This window comes from Schistocerca americana, chromosome 2 (genome assembly GCF_021461395.2).
Source record: "Schistocerca americana isolate TAMUIC-IGC-003095 chromosome 2, iqSchAmer2.1, whole genome shotgun sequence".
NCBI lineage: Eukaryota > Metazoa > Arthropoda > Insecta > Orthoptera > Acrididae > Schistocerca > Schistocerca americana.
The window spans coordinates 555,056,200-555,072,963 of NC_060120.1; the positions used below are offsets into that span (position 1 = coordinate 555,056,200).

The window sequence follows — 16,764 nt, forward strand, 5'->3', positions numbered from 1 at the left end:
ATAACGAGGAGATGTCGCTTGTAATGAGACGAGAGATGTTTAATAATGTGGCTGCGGATCCGACCCGGCCCAGAAGCTGCGTCGGGGAAATGCGCAAGGGCGCTGAGGAGCTCCCACTCTGTAAACGGGGCGTTATAGGGATCACTGTGGCGTGTAGTAAACGAGAGGACTCCTTTCCATCCGCCGTTTGAGGCCACGCCATTGATGTGAAAGCCAAGGACACCTGTTGGGGTCTGGTATCCAAAAAGACGTCTGATCTTCGTCCAGACTTGGGAAGGCGACGTGTGACACCCAGTGGTCGACACGTTCATCTCCCGACACTTCCCGTCGTTTTATATGCTGGCGAACGCGGGCACGGAGCCGCTTAAAAGCTATTAGGTGCTCTAGGGCAGGGTGCCGCTTATATCACGGTAGAGCTCACCGACGCTCTTTAATTGCCTCAGCGATTTCCGGCGACCACCAAGGGACTGCCTTTGGCCGGGGGCATCCTAAAGAAGGGGGGGATCGCGTTTCCCGCCGCAGAAACGATCGTTGTAGTGACCTGCTCAACGCCAACATCGATGGCACCATGTGGGGGAGATTCAGCGGTGACAGCAAAGGTGAGGGCTTCCCAGTCTGCCTTGTTTAAAGCCCATCTGGGTAGGCGTCCGTGGGCATGACGCTGGGGGAGTGACAGGAAGATGGGGAAGTGGTCACTACCACACAAGTCGTCATGTGCTCTCCAGTGGATAGATGGGAAGGAGGCTAGGACTGCAAACCGAGAGATCAATGGTCGAATATGTGCCATGTGCCACACTGAAATGTGTGGAGGCACCCGTGTTTAAGAGGCAGAGGTCGAGTTGTGACAGTAAATTTTGGACCTTCCTACCTCGTCCAGTAAGCATGGCGCCACCCGACAAGGGGTTACGCGCGTTAAAATCTCCCAAAAGTAGGAAAGGTTTAGGGAATTGATCAATCAGTGCAGCCAATACGTTCAGGGGTACTGCACCCTCTGGAGGAAGATATACATTGCAGACAGTTATTTCCTGGGTCGTCCTTATCCTCACAGCCACAGCTTCAAGAGGGGTTTGATTGGTCACAGGTTCAGTACATACTGAGTTCAGGGCACGCGACGCAAACTCCACCTGACACACTATTATAGTCGCTACTGTTCCTGTGATATCCGTTATAGCCGCCGAGGCAGGGGTCCGCATTGCCGGGAACCAGGTTTCCTGGAGAGCAATGCAGAGTTCAGGTGTAAAGCTTAACAGTTGCCGTAACTCAGCCAGGTGGTGGAAAAAACTGCCGCAATTCCACTGGAGGATGACGCATCGTGAGGCTGGGAAGGCACTGAACGCTCAATGAGGCAGTCCACGCCTCAGGGTCACCTGCTGCCACCAGATGAGTACCTGTGCGATTGACATCCATTGTGTCTGAGGGCCCAGTGAGATCTAGGTCCTCAGTGGACTCCAGAATCTCCATGTCATCCTCAGACACAGAGCTTGAAGATAGAGGTGGTGTGGGTGCCACCACAGTGCCTTGGTTCTTGGGTGTGTCCTTTTAGGTATATCTCGCTACTCCTTAGGTTTGTCCGGCTGGGAGGGCTTCACTGATTCAGTCTCAGGGAGTGAGGAGGACCGTGGAGCCCTACGACCAGCTACCTGTGGTTGCTTCAGCAATTGGCGGGTGTCAGCTTTGCCACTGATCCCCAACTCTGCTTTATTTGTCAACGCTAATGAGAGACATTATCAACTGGTGTTATTGCCGCGACTGACCTATTATACTTCACCGCCCCCGGTAGCTGAGTGGTCAGCGCGACAGACTGTCAATCCATAGGGCCCGGGTTCGATTCCCGGCTGGGTCGGAGATTTTCTCCGCTCAGGGACTGGGTGTTGTGTTGTCCTAATCTTCATCATTTCATCCCCATCGACACGCAAGTCGCCGAAGTGGCGTCAAATCGAAAGACTTGCACCAGGCGAACGGTCTACCCGACGGGAGCCCCTCGTCACACGACATTCCATTTTACATTCACCCCGCAAAGTTGTAAGTATGCTGAATATTTCAAAGAGTTTTTTAAATATACATATGCGCGTTACTAATTGTTACCCACCACCGTTTACGTATTACAATAATAGAAATTCTTCTACGGAATAGAAGTACTTTTCAAAATTTTACTTTGCCATCTGTCAAACATTTTAGTCACTGGGTAAGCCAACAAAACTTTTAGTTTCAGCGCTGTGCACCCTTTTTTGTGCTAAAAAATGTGGAGTAATGCATGTCATTTTTTTCTTCTCGTACTGTAATTACGTACATTACTGTTCCTTTTGAAGTACAGTGAATTACTTACAACAAACTTCATGAGGAAATAAATATACTGTAAAGCAGTAGTCACAATATCCAAAGTTCTTAAACAGACGTCTACAAGATGTAGTGCGTCAGTATGACGTATTATTCTCACAGCAAATTTTTGAGCAATGAAGACTGCACTCCATCCGAAGTGTGAGACGCGGGAGGGTGTGCACTTGAACTCAGCGTTGACAGGAGACACTATCGGTCTGTCGCTGATCTTCTGAATTCCTATCCTTTTCTTCCATTGTTTTGCAGTTAATGTGAGGTAATTGATTACTTAGCAATTACGGCAGCTGAAAATTCTAATAAATGAAAAAAACTGCCTAGGTCACAGTGTCTTATTGACGGGTGCCTGCCTCGATCTCCTCTGCAGGTCACGTTCAGGTCTGGCGCTGCAAGGTGCAGTTTGTCAGCTGGTACCAATGACAAAGCTAACGTACTTTATATCTTTCTTACCACTGTTGGTGAACTGCAGAAGTTTTTACCACCACTGTGATCACGAATCCTACGACATGGCGCCAACTATGAGCTGAACAATCTCTTCAGGACTGACTGGATGTTTTACACTGAAGATCATCATCTCGACGAAGTGCATCAATTCAACCATGAGGCGCTGTGTGTTCGCATCACATCTTGTGTCTATTTTATGATTGATAGAATTATGTATTATCCGTACTGTTATATCTGCATACAATATACAAACAAAATAAGAATATGGTTTCTTCTGCTTTGAACACAGTGCATAGTTACTAGGCTTCATCTGCTTGCCTTGTCTACCAGGAACTTTTAACAGGGCTGCCATTGTCCCTGCAGCGCAGCGGATTTCACAGATCTCTCTGTTTACTTATTGTTCCTTACTCAAATTTGTTTTTGGTTGGCTTTCTTTTAAAAACTTCCTCCTGCTTATACAGCTTATATTCCTCCCACTTAGTTATCCAGTTGATCCCACAACCTTAGGTGCTGCGTTGTTTCTTTTGATCTTTCACTGGATCATCTGGTTGGAGAAGTGATGCGACTCATCGCAAAATAAACTCGCGACCCATCTTATTGAGTCTCTTATATCGTGAGACAGTTGTGAGAGTAATAATCTGGACAGATGGGGCGCCAGGCGCGTAGCCTAATTCTGTGCTGGTTGGAGCTCCTGCACTGCCCCACAGGAGGGCAGCCTACTGAAGCTAGCGGAGCAGCGTTCATATGGAAGCAGGGAGTTACTAGTTGGATTCAGTATGAGACACACACAACTCTTTCATACGTCGAAAAATGGTACAAACAGCTGTAAGTTGCCAGGACACACAGCGTCCAAGTAAGGCGGCTATGATCTTTATTTAGAGTTCGATTTTTGCGACCGCATCAAAATTTCAAGAAACGTACGTTCTTTCAGCTTTTTCATTCCTCAGGGATCAGTCGTCCAGTGGTATCATCAGGAACACCTTACTCTGAGTCTCCCAACGTCCGTTTTTCCTGAGGGCTTGTTTAAAATTCTGATTCTGTCTTCTTCTGTGAGTTTACGATATTGCCTTCATTTCTCTATATTTTCCACTGTGTTGTTCGAGTTCAGTATAGAGTAGTAAATTCTCATTTCTTGAAAGGCCCCTCCTTGAGAACCTTTTGTAGAACTTTTCCAGATCTTCTTTTCTTTCCAATCCCAGATTCACTGCCATAGCGCAAGACCGGCATAACCATTGTCCCAGGAGGAACTACCAATGTCCAGACGAATGACAGGAACGAAGCAAACAAAATTCTAGGAATCATTGTGTCTCAAATACATACCTTGAGAGCTATGAGCTCTTGTATAACGGAAGAGATACGTTTCACAGGACCTAACGTGAAGGAGTACTCATAGCTCTTAAGAGATGCACGTTTTTCTTGTTTTGTTCCGTGTTACCTCCTCCCACAACATGGAAAGCAAAGAGCTTACGGTAGAAGAAGTTCACTGTCAGAGTTATCAGAATGATTTTCGCTTATAATTTGCGATTGGGTCGTTTGAGGACCAGGGTCCGTTATCTCAGATTGATACATTTACCCTTCTCCATCATCCCTGAAAGTTCGTAACATCGTCACGCAGTCACCGAGTACATGCTGTTCAACGTCTTTTATCAATTAATCCTACGATTGTTTGTGCTTTTCTTGTTAGTTGTTTAACGTAGTATCGCATATTTTGAACTGATGTTCCGTTTCTTGTGTTCTGTTTTATAGTGGAAATTCAAATGTTCTTTGGGTTGCTTTCTCGGCTTACTCTGTCTCTGAGTTCAGTATCTTCAACCCCTATTCTTGTCAGTCTCTCTCACTCTCTCTTCCGACTGTTGTAACCGTTGCTTTTTGTGTACAGTCTTTAATGTTATTCTATTCAGTCTTTATTTAATCACTGTCGCAGTGCTTAATAGCTATTGCTGTAATCTACGTCGGTAATATTTCTGATACTTCCTTCTTGCCATAAGTATGTTATGCATACTTGCTTTGAGGAACTGGTCTTTTGTATAGCATTTGTTCAATTTGGCTGTTAATCCATAGACTTTTCAATCCTTAATTACAATGTGTGACGCCCAAGAAAATCACCTGGTACCGAACTGCATAATTAAGAAGTACCATATGTTGGAATCGGTGTCGTGAAACCTAATAAAACATGGCACAGATTTTACCCAAATGAAGGCGTCGAATCTGGCAAGTAGTTTATTAAGTTCTCATCCATCTCATCTTTCAGAGTCGAAAACGACTGTTAATCGGAATGCCATTGTGGGTTACGGGAGGAAGAAAGCGCAACAGACAGCGCGAGCTGCGACGGCACCGAATTTTGGTATAGTAAATGACGCGTTCTCTGCGAGCCTGGTGTCGATACTGAGGAAGACGATGTTGTTTGGTTTTATGGGGCGCTCAACTGCGTGGTCATCAGCGCCTATACGCAGTCCTAGTTCTCACACAGCCCAATTTGTTTACACAGCCCAAGTTAGCCACCGTCACGGATGATGATGATGAAATGAGGACATCACAAACACCCAGTCCCCGGGCAGAGAAATTCGATACTGAGAAAGGAAGACTGTAGTTTAATGTCCCATTGGCGATGAATCCCTTAGAGACCCACAGCAAGCTCAGATTGTAGAAGGCAGTCGACCTTTCCAAAGAATCCATTCCAATGTTTGCCTTAAGCGATTCAGGGAATCCGCAGAAGACCTAAATCTGGAGGTCTGGGCAAGAATTTCAACCGTCGTTTTCCCCAATACGAGTCCACTACCTTCATGACTGCGCCACATGCCTCTGTCGTGTCGATACAGCGAGTTCATGCAACACCAATGATGGCAACATCTGAGAGAAATTACTACGTTGGTCTGTCATGGCAATTTCCCTATTCTTCAGCATTTGCCGCAGCGTGGAAAGGCCTATCAATGATGGGCTAACACTAATCTATGGTTTGTCCATCTGCTTCCTTTCATTCCGTGGGTGGATACACTTCCTGTAGCTGAAATTCTCATTCGCCTTGGTGGTAGAGAAGTCGTGTACTACACCTGCATGTGAGCCGTGAAAACTTTATTCTGGTTGCAATCGTATTTTGTATGATTAAGATCGTGTAGGATAACTTCCCAAGAATTTGACTGGCCTAAATAATTGTTGACTGAAAGAAACCAATACGCTATACAAGCCGGCCTAAAGAAGTGCCGACGATGGATGATTGCAAATAAATGCAGAACTGTATTCCCAGTTGCTTTACTGTGTGGTAACTCCCTTTAAATATAGATAGATGCCAAGTATTGTGCAACAGAAAATAGAGAGAGATAGATTAGACTTTTCGTTCCACAGATTCAAAGAGGCGCCATATTGAAGGATGGAGAACATGTCATATAAACTACAGTAGATTTTAAATACCCGTAAAAGAAGTAATATGATAATGTTCATTCCACAAATCATAGGGGGAAATGATTTTTAGTGATGTAGTACAAGTAAAAAATCTTAAATGCTAACATCTCATAGCGAAAGCAGTAGTAAAGGTCTGGAATCCGTCACAGTGTTTAAATACTACGAAGCTATGTGAAACATAGGAACACGTCAAACCAGTAATAGGGAGCTTGCATGGAAGACAGGTAATCCGCATATAAGACGCTTTAGCGATCTGTTCTAGAATACTGCTCGAATGTTTGAAGTTCGCATCGGTAAGGTTTAACGGCATCCACCGAAGCAATTAGGATTACTATAATCATTAGAGATCGTTATATCCTATACCGTAATGTTACATAAATGCTCAGAGAAACTTTAGAGTCCGGAATACACGAGGCATTGTTCTAGCTAAGCTCTTTCCGATGGGTAAATTTAGAGAATCGATATTCGAGGCAGTCTGCGTAATAATCGATCTGCATGCGTCGTATCTTATGTAGTCGTCCAGGACGAGTGGTTGTGTGTAAACGTGTAGTGCACGGAGAATTGCCAGAACATTGGACATACCCGTGAGCACGCCTCGTAAAATCGTACGAAACATCCTTCTTTTCTATCCATTCAAAATTATCCATGTCCACGAGTTGCTTCCTGTTGACCTGCCAGCAAGAGAGACTGCTGCATCAGATTTATTGCTCACATGGAAGTGGACAATGATTGGCCGCGGAAGATCTTGTGGACAGACGAAGCCCACTTCCATCTCACAGGATATGTCAATACACAGAATTGTCGAATATGGGCAACAGAAAATCCACATGCAAATCAACCAGTACCACTTCATCCTGAAAACATCACTGAATGGTACGGGTTTACGGCATCATTTATCATAGTGCCATTTTTTTTTTCTTTTTTTTCTTTTCTTCTTCGAAGTGATAGGTGCTTCCGGTCCTGTTAGCAGTACCGCCACTGGTAAGCGCTTTGAGTGCCTTTTGCGCAACCACGTCATTCCACCTCCCCAACAGCGTGGATATGTGGATGCGATCATTTTTATGCAAGATGCCACACCTCCGCGTATTGCAATTTCAGTTAGACAGCTGCTGAAGCGCTATTATGGAAATGCTAGAATTATCAAAGTACGGAGAAAGCTGACTATCGTTCTTTCCCTTCGAGCCATCCACGAACGGAACGGAACACGGAATCGCTAATGTCGGTATCAATTACGCTCCGTCATGCGCTCTACACAGGCTTCCTCAGTATAACTGCAGATGAAGAAATCTTAAGAATGTTCTCCGTTCTCATTTATTTCAGAGAAACAGTCCTCTAGACAAGTCAGGGATAGTAACGGTGCAGATGGGAGAAAGTAAAAAATTTGTACTTTCGTTCTTTATTACTGATCTTCAAATACCCGGAGGATTATACTAACGTCATCTTTGGAAGCGCAGTATTTTCATTTAACGACCGCAGCGTGTGCAAATATTAGTGGAGGAGACCAGCTGGCAGCCGTTATGCGTAAATCTGCCGACACATCCCTGGAGGGAAATGTTAGTACGGGGCTGAAAATAGCTCTCCGACACGAAAACCAAAACGTCCAAGCGAAGAGCAGCAGATGCAGTGGTCGTGCAGGCATTGCTAGGGAACAGAAGGAACCGACAACAGCTCTTCTCATAGGAAAATCATACGCTCTATACGTACATTAGGATTGCAGGGACATTAAGATTGCATGCATGCTACCTCGCACTTGTAGATGTTGTCGGTACCGGAGTCAAATTATATAGTCTGGAAGGTAATTCAAGCACATTCTGGAGGGTTGTGAACATTAATAAACCAGAAACAATTTTAATACACAAGTCAGTGCAACGTTTCTGTGTTTATGTCTGAGCATTATGCTTCTAAGACATATCAATTTCAATCAATGAAGCAATTTAACTTCAAAGAGTTTGCCATTGACTAGAATTACTTCATAAGACAACAAATGAGTTACTAATGAAACTGGAAGTTCATAAATGTTCACTTAGTAACTACTTTTCTGAATAACTATGTCTTATAGCCCAGTTAATTTAATGCTTGATGACGTCATTCAAAAATTCCACATCACAAAGACAAAAAAACTGCAGTCATACTAATAAAGTTGAAGTTTCCCTTAGTAATTCACCCGATAATGTTCGGTGACGTAATTCTGAGTGATAATAAACCACATTTGGGGTTCTCCAAGGCTCGATCTCAGATTCACTATTGTTGCTCATATATGTAAACGACCTTCCATCTGATGTACAATATGCAGAATAAGTTCTTTTTGCAGATGACACTTGTATTGTAATCAATCCAAGCATACATATAGAAACAGATGAAATGGTAAATAAAATTCTTAAAAGTTCATTGATTGGTTTTCTGTGAATGGTTTCAGCTTCACAAACGGAAACAACATATTCAGTTCTGCACAAATAAGGGTGCTACACTCATGGTAAATGTAACTAAGTGAAGAAACAATAAATATGGTAAAACTTTAAAAGTTTTAAATTAAAAAAGTTTTAAATTAAAAAAGAGTTAAATTCAAAAAGTTTTAAATTCAAAAATGTTTTAAATTAAAAAAAGTTTTAAATTTAAAAAAGTTTTAAATTAAAAAAAAGAGAAGGAACACATTTTGAGCTCCTGGAATAACTTTGCTCAGCATCATATGCACTCAGAATCATTACAAACCACGGAGAGAGAAAAATTAGGAGGTTGATATATTTTGCATATTTTCATTCAAAAATGTCATATGGAATAATGTTCTGAGGTATTCGTCTTTAAGAAAGAAAGTCTTCATTGCAGAAAAGCTTGCTGTAAGAGAAATATGTGCTGCTCACGCACTACCATCTTGTAGACATCTGTTTAAACAGTTGGGCATTCTAACTACTGCTTCACAATCTATTTATTCCCTCATTAAGATTGTTGTAAATAAACCACTGCAGTTCAAAAGGAACAATGACGTACGTAATTACAACACCAGAAGAAAAAATGACATTCATTGCTCCACAGTGAGGTTGCCCTTAGCAGAAAAAAGGGGATGTTCAATGTTGCAATTTTTTTTTTTTTGATGATAGCCCGGTGGTACAAAATGTCTGACAGACGGCAAAGTAAAATCTGAAAACAACCTGAGAATTTTTCTCCTTGACAACTACTCCTATCCCGCAGAAGAATTTCTATTACTGCAGTGTTTAAAATGTGGTAGGTACGAATCACTAACTCACATCTGTGCAATTTTTTGTAATATATACATACTTAAAAAACTTAGAAATGTTCACAATGTAGCCTTATGTACAAATTAATTTGCAATTAGAATGTAAAATTACTCATTCTACATCACTAACGCAAAATGATCCATTGAACATGGAACTAATTAACTAACTGATACATAGAAAACGTAATTCAAATTTAATGTTTAAAATAACAAATTTGAAATCGTATTCTCATGACGCACAATCTATTCTGGGCCGAGCTGAATCACTGGAGAATAAAGACTCGTGCCTGAGAAATGAATTAATGATTTGGTTCCTTACATACAGACCCTACACTTGGCCAAAACCAAATTCTGCATGGGTTTGTTTTCTCAAAGTGGTATACTGCCTGCACTCACATGATGATCAGTTTTCACGGGAGTAGGTTCGATTAGGGGTTTCTTTGTTTTAAAAGAGAAAAGTTCTTGTAAAACTTTATATTGTTATTAATGGCTGACACCGTGAAGGTCACAAATGGTGGTGGTTTGTGGTCAGTGGAATGCACGCTACAGGGCGTCTGGCTCGGAGGTGTCGCTGCAGAAGCGATTGCAACGATTCGTTGTCTCCTGTGGTGCCAACTGCTGCTCATATTGCTGCAGTACGATGCGCCAGAGCAGTACGCCAAACACGATGGTTTTTCTTCTCGGCAGTGCCACGTGGCCGTCCGAAAATCTGTCTTCTTGCGACTGTACAACGTTCTGGTGAACACCGCTGCCAACAATTACGTACAGGGGCTCCATTCGTACCGAGTCGTTCCGCAATATTGCAGAAGGTACATCCAGCTCCTCGTAGCCCTATTACAGGCTCTCATTCAAACCCAGTGAGGCGCTGTTAGTGGGGTCTTTGTCGCGTTAAAGGTATTCTTGACTAATATCAGTTCACCACGTTCAGTCTCAAAGTGACTAACGCCTTTATTTAAAGCAAACCTGATTGACCCTCTGATAGTTGCGCTGCTGGTGCCACTCTTATGCGAATGGCGCAAAATTGGAAGAGTCATCATCTTTCAGATGTAGAAACACACCTACCAACTTTCTCTTATGTCGCACAAATCCTTCTTGGTATTGTGCCTTTTTTTTCCGTCAATGTAGTTTCATTTGAAACTTTAGGTAGACGTCAGACTACAACACGATAACCAACAGAATAAACATTGCTGATAAAATCTTCTGAGTCCTTAGCAAAGTCACGCTGCTACTCAATCTTCTTCATTGCTTGACTTTCGATTCCCCTGCTATGATCTTCTTCAAGATCGCCGGCCGCTGTGGTCGTGCGGTTCTAGGCGCTTCAGTCCGGCACCTGCTATGGTCGCAAGTTCGAATCCTGCCTCGGGCATGGATGTGTGTGATGTCCTTAGGTTAGTTAGGTTTAAGTAGGTCTAAGTTCTACGCGACTGATGACGTCAGATCTTAAGACCCATAGTGCTTAGAGCCATTTGAACCATTTTGAATCAGGATTCAACTGGTGTCCGTGGATGGCTCAACACTGTCGGAAGACAGTGTCGCGTTCTCTTCCAAAAGGCTATTTTCCTGCGCTTTTTCGGAGATGTGGAGTTACTGGGAAAATATCTTCCGGCTGTTATTGTGCACCACCGTCGCTGAATAAATACTGACAGCAGTATCCAAAATAATACTGCTGTTGTGCAGCCTCGGTTGTATGCCGGTAACTGTTTATATTGGTGCTCATTTGCTGGATAGCGGGTATCCACGAAGACTGAAGCCTGTAGCCTTCATCTCTACTCTAATTCAACTCATTCTTCCACGTTTTGACTGCTTCCCGAAACTTACTTCTATAAATATTGCTTTCTCTGGCCAGCGCGCGTACGTTCTTAAAACCCGTAACCTTGTCCATTCTTCTTGGTGCTCCGTTACCGCTGACTAATTTTTGTCTTACGCGTGTGCGGCGTTCTTGCTCTTTGATACTCTCTTTTCCTGTCCGTGTTTCGCCGTTATATACAGGGTAATTATAATTAAACTTTCAAAACGCTGTAGAAATAACACCACTGGTCGGAATGACGTTACATTGCAACGGAATATTATCGGAGAATGGGGAAAATGTATGGCAGAAGAAAAAAATAGTGTGAAAATTGCTCAATAGATGGCACTGTATGTGTCAGAATACGTAAATGAAAACACCTGTCATGCGCACGATCCACTGAAATTGGTATAAACACGCCGGGTACGCGGCTTTTCCTCCTTTCGCGTCTGCCATTACTGACTCAATGCAGGATCGCGCTCTGCTTGTAAAGCTGTATTTCAAGAATGATGACTGTGCATTCGTCGCTCTGCAGAAGTTACGGACACTTAAGAGCTTCAAAAAAGGCGTTGCTCTGATGACTGTCGCGGGTCTGGAGAAATGATACGGAAATGCGAAACGACGGGTTCTTTTGGTGTGCAACCTGGTAGAGGGAGGAAACGATTTGATTCGACGTCAGTGGAAGCAATGGGCATAGCAATGCAGGAGGGGACGAGTGGTTGTGTGTAAACGTGTAGTACACGGAGAATTGCCAGAACATTGGACATACCCGTGAGCACGCCTCGTAAAATCGTACGAAACATCCTTCTTTTCTATCCATTCAAAATTATCCATGTCCACGAGTTGCTTCCTGTTGACCTGCCAGCAAGAGAGACTGCTGCATTAGATTTATTGCTCACATGGAAGTGGACAATGATTGGCCGCGGAAGATCTTGTGGACAGACGAAGCCCACTTCCATCTCACAGGATATGTCAATACACAGAATTGTCGAATATGGGCAACAGAAAATCCACATGCAAATCAACCAGTACCACTTCATCCTGAAAACATCACTGAATGGTACGGGTTTACGGCATCATTTATCATAGTGCCATTTTTTTTCTTTTTTTTCTTTTCTTCTTCGAAGTGACAGGTGCTTCCAGGCCTTTTAGCAGTACCGCCACTGGTAAGCGCTTTGAGTGTCTTTTGCGCAACCACGTCGTTCCACCTCCCCAACAGCGTGGATGTGTGGATATGTTAATTTTTATGCAAGATGCCACACCTCCGCGCATTGCAATTTCAGTTAGACAGCTGCCGAAGCGCTATTATGGAAATGCTAGAATTATCAGCCGCCATTTCCCTAAAGCCTGGCCGTCCCTATCACCTGATCTTAATCCGTGTGACTTTTGGCTGTGGTGCTATTTGAAAGATGTTGTGTTCAGTGTTCCGATTGAAAAATTAGCTACATTGAAGGCACGCATTGCGCAACACATTCTGAACGTGACCCCAGAAGCACTTCGATCAGTTGTGGAACATGTTGTTACTCGATTTCAACTTGTTGCATAAAACGGTGGACAGCATATTGAACACGTTTTGCGATTTGATTTTGAATGATGCTTTTTATGCGGTTATTGGCCTCGGGACAATTAAAACCTGATATCACTTCGGATGGGAAATATGACCTTGGTGTGGTGGATGGGCTTACGTAACTAACAGGATCACCCATGTACACTCATTTTTACTTAGTAGTGCAGTTTGTTTAACGTAAGACGTACACCTTGGGCATTTGTGGTATGATTCACTCGTCATTTGTAGTCACCACCATTAAATTATGATGCTTACAGCGCCATCTATTGCTATATTTTGTAACTATTTACGAGGGTTGGAACTTAAATAGTGGCAAATATTTATTTACAGCTCGTACAAAATAGATACGTGTTTCAAAGTTTTACTGAGCTTCAAAGTAGTCACCAGCATTCTGTATAACTCGCTGCCAGCGATGTGGAAGTCGTAGGATACTCTTATCAGTGCCAGGTGTGTTGACAGTTCGAGCGGCGCGGTCTATTGCCGGACGAATTTGTAGCAGTTCTGAAGCGAATGACGTGAAGTGTTTCCTTCAGTTTAGAAATCGAGTTGAAGTCAAAAGTGCAGTAGGTGGTATAGCACTTAACAGCCCCATCACTCAAACAAATCAGTAATAGCTTGCACTGTACGTGCTTCAGCATTGTTCTGCAAAATGATGGTCAGGTCCTGCAGAAAGTGTCATCACTTCTGTCTCTAAGCTGGTCGTAAGTTGTGTTCTAAAAATGAACAGCATAGAGACAGAAGTGATGACACTTTCTGCAGGACCTGACCATCATTTTGCAGAACAATGCTGAAGCACGTACAGTGCAAGTTGTTACTGATTTGTTTGAGTGATGGGGCTGTTAAGTGCTATACCACCTGCTGCGCTTGCCTGACTTCAGCCTTCGTGAGTTCAACTCGATTTCTAATCTGAAGGAAACACTTCACCGCATTCGCTTCAGAACTGCTACAAATTCTTCCGTCAATAGACCGCGCCGCTCGAACTGTCAACACACCTGGCACTGATAAGAGTATTCTACGACTTCCAAATCGCTGGTAACGGGCTATACACGATGCTGGTGACTACTCTGAAGGCCAGTAAAACTTTTAAACACGTATTTATTTTGTACGAAGCTGTAAATAAATAGTTGTCACTATTAAAGTTCCAATCCTCGTATTTTTCTTCTGCCACACGGTTTCCCCCTTCTCCGATAATACACCGTTGAATTTTGACGTCATTCTAACCAGTGGTATTATTTCTACAGTGGTTTGAAAATTTAATTATAATCACGCTGTATTTTAACATAACCACACTTCATTTCAGGTGCTCCCGCAGTGTGAAGGCGGAGGACCACCACTATTGTAGGGCGAAAGAAGTCTTATCTTGCGCTGACTGAAAAACGCAGTACTTAAACCGTTTTTCCGTGAGCATTCTACGTATGTGGTTGGTTACTGTACACAAAAACGGTAGCCTGACAAGATGTGCACGATGTTTTACGTTCTTCATGTCTGCATTATTATTATTTCTTTCTTTTCTCAGACATTATGTCTGGTCAAAAATGGAAAGTGACGCGGACCTTGATCAAGCGTGACTTCCTTTTAACTGTACGGTATACGTTATATTGCATTTAGGAACTTTCAGGTAATTGAACATGTATCAATAATTACGGATTTCTGTAGTTGTATGTATAAGTTTGGCTGTAGCTGTATTGCATTGATGTACTGGTGGATATTGTGTGGTATGACTCCCCCAAGGTCGTATTTTTTGGGGGAAAGCGTCATAGCCGCTGGCAGTCAATGTTTCCCAAGCAAATTTAGGTCTGATCGGTGAGACCCTAATTGTCACTGACGCGGAATGAACGAGAAGCCATTGTATTCACAGTACATTCATTGTGTTCTGGGTGCTGGTGGTGGAAGGCGACGCCTAGGTACTGTCTGTGTCTAAGCAAAAGAGTGTTATCAGTTTGTAACAGAGCAACGTGGAACCGTACTCCATGTTCTTGTACCACTCGTGACGTCAATATAATGTTTTACATTATTTTATCTCATTTTGTGGGAAATATAAAATGGTTCAAATGGCTCTGAGCACTATGGGACTCAACTTCTGAGGTCATCAGTCCCCTAGAACTTAGAACTACTTAAACCTAACTAACCTAAGGACGTCACACACATCCATGCCCGAGGCAGGATTCGAACCTGCGACTGTAGCGTTCGGGCGGTTCCAGACTGTAGCGCCTAGAACCACTCGGCCACTCCGGCTGGCTGGGAAATACAAATGAGACAGTTACTTAAAACAGCTATCTTCCTAATCATGCCGTATTTGAGTGAGACTTACTTATTGTATAATTTGTCAATCACTAACGATAATATTATAGTTAGTTAATATCGAAAGAATTTAATTAAAAGAATATACATGACTTTCGATCCCTGAAGAACACGTGCAGGAGGCAGTTTTACAGAGTAAACAGGTGTTTGTTAATAAATTAATATTGACCATTTAAAAACTTTCAGTTTCCTATTCTCCATAAATATTTCAGTTTTCCCAGAAAATTCCTATTTAAAAAATTGTTCGTATACAAGTTCTCATATTGCAGACTGTTCTAATCCTAAATAATGGTCTTTTCCTAAATTCAGTACAATAGCTCCGTAGTCAAGATTTTTCTGGTTCCAAAAAAAGAAAAAAGGCCCTGTTCTAGAAGACGTTAATTATTCGATTTTGAAACTTTCATTTCAGCAACTATTGGTGGGGTCTGAATCCCAGAGGAGGTAGAAATTTTGCTGGTACTACAGGTTAGACTAGTACAGACTTACTCTTTTCCTTACTACAATTTTGTGTCCCTTGATGTGTGTCTCTCTTATGTTAATATTACATGTATAACAAAAAATTTTGATTTTTAATCTTACGCAGATCTATAAGTGGTCATACCTAATGGCTAATCTGTCAACTTGTCTGTGTCGCTAACTGATACCAGTCACAGCCAGTCCTAGGTTGATTTTCAGAAGGTAGACAGCATAATTTATGTCCGCAGTAATGATCCATAACGTGAACACCAGTATCTTTACACGTCAGTCTGCTACCAAACTGTAAACATTATTAATAATTGCTTTCGTGTGTACAGATACCATGTGAGGTGACTAAGTGATTAAAATCAACGCCATGGTGTTTGTTAGAACTCTACAGTGAAAACAATTTCACCACCTTTTGAGACTTTTGTTGTGTAGGTGCTGATTTGGGGTATACGATACGTCTAAATTGAATATAAGCTGATCTTAGATGTATTACCGTAGTCAATAAACGTCAAGAGACCGCAACTTAACTAATGTAACAATTTTTTTCGGCCATTATAGGTTGAAAAAAACAGTAACTTTCCACAATGTCCCGCAACAAATTCCGCGGAAGTCCCTATGTTTCACGAGTTTCCTGTAGGTGGCGGCACTATACGTAGCCTTCAAAATGGCGTCTGCAACGTAGGTGCGTGCCAAGGAGAGAGCTAGCATTGAGGTTTTTTTTTTTTTTTTTTTTGCGGGGAACTAGAGCTCGCTGATGTCCATAGGTGCTTCCAGAATATCTACGGAGGCCTGGCAGTGAACAAAAGCACTGTGAATGGTGGGCGAAGCCGGCGTCATCATCACAACAAGGTCGAGCAGACCTTCTGATCTCCTGCGAGCCGGCCGGAAGGCTGAGACTCCTGCAATGTTCGAACGTGCGGACAGTCTCAATCAAGGTGATCCACGAATCACAATCAAGCACCTCCCTGAACAACTGGATATCTTTGTTGATAGTGCTGACACACTCGCCCACCAGTTGGGGTACTCAAAGGTGTGTGCCCGCTGGCTTCCGCGCCGCCTAACAGAAAACCCTAAAGAAGAACGAAGAACAATCTGTACGAAACTGCTTGCGCGTTAAGAGGCTGTTTGTGACAATTTTTTGTAGAACATCGTCACAGGCGACGAAGCATGGATTCATCACTTAGAACCGGAAGCAAAACAGCATTCCATGCAGTGGTGTCATACCATCTTTCCTCC

General features: G+C 42.9%; 1 protein-coding gene across 2 annotated transcripts in view; it reads right to left on the bottom strand.

Annotated features, from left to right (window-relative positions):
* Positions 1-16,764, bottom strand: part of LOC124594412 (protein FAM43A) — a 623,045-nt gene that overhangs the window by 23,534 nt on the left and 582,747 nt on the right. The gene's annotated exons all lie outside the window — the stretch shown is intronic.